Raw genomic sequence first — 3,948 nt, forward strand, 5'->3', positions numbered from 1 at the left:
AAAACAAACACAAACACTAAGGTGGTTATTTATATATTTATATTTAAAAATAAATAAATAAAAATAAAACACGGGCAGGTAGGATGCGCTAAAGCCGGCTAACACAGCATCATGATATTAATACGGTGAAAAGAAAAGAAAAGAAAAGAAAAGAAAGAAAGAAAGAAAGAAAGAAAGAAAGAAAGAAAGAAAGAAAGAAGAAAGGCGACAGGCTTGCGTTCTTTAGTGTACGCGTTGTTGACAATAGATACGACATTGCAGCGCAGAGCGCGCGTGTCGGCCGAAATAGCTCAGTTGGGAGAGCGTTAGACTGAAGATCTAAAGGTCCCTGGTTCGATCCCGGGTTTCGGCAGCTTTTTTTTTTTACTTTTTTTTCACGCATTATACTATAATGCTGTTTATCAGTGCGTAACCATATACAATAAAGAATATTTAAATTATTTCCTTATATATTGAGCACCAAGACCGGGATGGTATTGTAAGGCGCTCAATAGTGGGTGTCGGCCATCAGCGGCTATTTAAATCAAAGAGCACGAATTGCGTGTTTGTGTTTGTGAGTGTATGATGGCAACCTATAGCTATCCACTAATCCATCCGGCATCCTTGATCGAATGGGCGGGTAACGGGTGGAATGACTAGTGGCACACAACTGGTACATGCCAGCAGCTCTCGATTCCTAGTTGCTGATGTGTTACCGGCGTCTTTCGCTGCACTAAGAATATAGTATTTGGCGAGATCCTCGCTGACTTTTTTTTTTTAAACGGCAGAGTTGTTTATGCCAGCCGTTAGTTGTAATCCGTCTACAGAAAGCTGTCATCGTCATGAATTGGCGCGCGCTATCTTCGTCCTCTACGGCTTCGCTCTCAGAACACGTGCGCCGATTGTTCCGTCGTGTGATGGAATAACTCTGATGGCTGAGAGAACTATAGGACAGAGAGAGAGAGAGAAAGAAAGAGGAAAATTCTTGGCGAAAAAAAGTTTCTTCACGAGGCGTGATTCGAACCCGCGTACCCACGATCCGAAGGCGAGCATCGCAACCACTCGGCTATCCAGGCACGCTAGCAGAGCATAACATAGCCTTGTATACTATAGTATACCAAGGGGGTGGGGGTGGGAATTGAAGGTGAGGAGGAGGGAAATGAGGAGGGGAGAGAGAAAAATAAAGAGAAACAAAAAAAGGCCGTCCAGCTCCGCTGATCCTTCAGGCTTGGCACCACTAGTGCTAAGCTCTCTTTAATTTTTTCTTTTGTTTCGTTTTCTTGGGAAGGGACGGGGGGGGGGGGGGAGAGAATTATGAGTGTGGTTGCACGTTCGTGCTCAGGTATACAACAGAACACAGAAAAAGACCATCTTCAAGATGCTGCATCGAGTAATGCAAGAAAGAGTTAGTTTTTCCGCAAATCGTACCGTTCCTGGATTACTGTATGTTACCAGAGGCGCAAGCGCGAGCGGCACGGAATTCTATCATACAACCACGGAGCTATTGCTGCAGTATAATGAGGCGCATAGTCTGCTATATATACATAGCTGTCGCAGTACATATCCGGAAGTGACGTAGTCGTGAGCGCACAGTCTCTTTCGATGCCTTCTTTGTTTAGTGGCACGAACAACGAATGACTCTTGTTTCTCTTCCAAACACTTCCGGTTTACCGAATACTCAGAAAAATGTCCCTAAAAAAATAATGCTGCACGAGATCAATGGTTCCGGCTCAAGCTGAGGGTTACATTGGATACATATTACATCGGAGTGTAAATTTACTTAAAGGGACACTAAAGAGCAAAACGATTTTTCTCATATTAGTAAAGTACTCTTTCACGATACCAAAAACACCACGCTTGCTCCGAGAAGACGCTTAGTAAGCGAGAAAACGCGCAAAAACAAAATGTGGATGGCGACGCCACCTCGAAGTTTCCGCACCGTTCGCCGTGACGTCACATGTTCTGACGGCGCCTACTAGGGACTACGTAGTTCCTAATCGGTAAAAATGAAGTATTGTCCTCTGAGGGGGCCATAGACTTAACATACCAAGTTTGGGGTAATTTTGTTGAGCCAATGGCGCCAAAATACGATAAATACACTTTGAAATCCCTGACGTCACGCGGGGAGATTTCGGCACGAAATTAAAAAAAAAATGGATCTTAGACCTTGATTGTCTCCAGTATTCGTAAACGTATGATGGTGAAATTAACGACGTTAGAGTTCTCAGAGCACAATTTATCGATCTAAACGGATTCATTGTTTCTCTTTAGTGTCCCTTTAAAGGGGTCATGAAGCACCCCTTGGGCTGATTGAAAAAACACATCCTGCGGAAAGCTGACACGGCTATGAACTGCTCTGCCAAATATTACAGTCGTGCGCGCCGCGTAATGGCCACAAGCGGAGCGCGAAGTTGCCGTTTCCCCAGGCACCCTCTTTTCAAACAGAGGCCGGTTCTCACTCTCGTCGGTGGGCGGGGCGTCTGTCCGCTGTACGTCGCAGAGACATAGCACGCTTATTGGCCGATAGCCGACGTAAATCGAGAGCGGCGTTCGGATCAGATGCGCTTCTTGCCGCGGAATGCCGCCACTTGCCGGCGCCGCACTCGCGCAAGCGAATCACAGCGGGAGAGCGATCGCGTTTCATGACGCGCGCTGGCGTAACTTCTTTCCCCCATGCCATCCCTCCCTGTCTAGCTTCCAGTGCGCTCGTCGGCACGAGAAAAGAGAGAAAGCGCTGGGAGCGTGCGCCAAAGCCCCGTAACTCCGCTGATTCTTGACGGATTCGAGAAATTTTTGCGGCAATCGATTCGGGAGGCAGTACACTCCGATACTGAGGCCATTAGATCATTACTTGGAAAAGTGGTTCATGACCCCTTTAAAAGAAAAAGGCGCAATTAACTGTTAGGATAATTAATTAAATTAACTGAATGAGTTCATTGAAAGGGCGGACAGTTTTCTTGTGAGCAGCTTAGGGAGCCTACATGAACGACCGTTTTTAGGGTGGTGTCAGCCTTTGACCCACTACATGCCGCCAACGCTCCTCCGCCCGCCAAAACACAATGTTGCCAGACGGAAATGCCGCGGTATCACGCCATATTGTGGCCCCGCACTGCGTGTACGCCTGTCCTCGAGAGTACGGGGCCGGTAGCGTCTTGAACTGGTTGAATCAGTTGTTCTGTGGGTGAAGGCTGCCGTTAGTCTTGCAATGCCTGGATGCTGCGTACCGTGCTGCACTAATCACAGCAGAAAAGGCAAGCGCATGTTCCGCTTCCCCGCGAACCCTGGCCGACGACGACTTTGGCTGGCTCAAGTAAAGCGAGACGACTGGGAGCCCACCAGCGCGTCTCGTATTTGCTCTGTGAGTACTGCGTATTTTCTTTACTCTCTTTTGCTGCGGGACACGTTATATGTGTTGAACGGTGTTCGCGAGTGCATAGAAAATCTAAGGTGTCGTTGCTGAGGTCACGCATCGCGAGTAGAAAGCTTACATGCGGGACGCGGGCGCGCGTCCGTTTGGAGACGCGTTTGGGACGCGCTGGCTAGTCGTGAGCTGTTGCCTCCCTTCCGTGAACTCGCGTCAGCTTAGCTGATGTCGGAAGTGTCTGTGCGTGGGCTGCGTTTTTTTTTCTTTTCTGCCCTCGCTTTGAGAACTGGGTCGTCTACACGAGCCTGATAACCGGTGCTGTCAGAAGCCCAGGTGTTCCGTGTTGTTGTAAGGGATGGGCACCAACGCCGCACGTCAGTACACTCGAAGAAATCGCGTCAATTTACTGACAAAAAGGCGGACATGGAGTTAAGAAAAAACACGGACTCCAACACTTTGCAAATGTCATAGATATAGCACTCGTTGAACAATCGCAGACCCCACCACTTCGTGAATAATATTGTTGCGATCCCTAATAAGTAATAAGTAGTACGCGTACCAATATGTATGCAGCACACGTTTAACAATGATTTTCTTATACTTGC

At 47.6% G+C, this 3,948-nt stretch overlaps 1 non-coding gene across 1 annotated transcript; it reads left to right on the top strand.

The window, feature by feature from the left end:
• Nucleotides 1-279: 279 nt before the first annotated feature.
• Trnaf-gaa (transfer RNA phenylalanine (anticodon GAA)) lies at nucleotides 280-352 on the top strand. Its single transcript has one exon. It is a non-coding gene; the product is annotated as a tRNA-Phe (tRNA).
• The last annotated feature ends 3,596 nt before the right edge of the window (nucleotides 353-3,948 follow it).

This window comes from Rhipicephalus sanguineus, chromosome 6, assembly GCF_013339695.2.
Source record: "Rhipicephalus sanguineus isolate Rsan-2018 chromosome 6, BIME_Rsan_1.4, whole genome shotgun sequence".
Classification (NCBI taxonomy): Eukaryota; Metazoa; Arthropoda; class Arachnida; order Ixodida; family Ixodidae; genus Rhipicephalus; species Rhipicephalus sanguineus.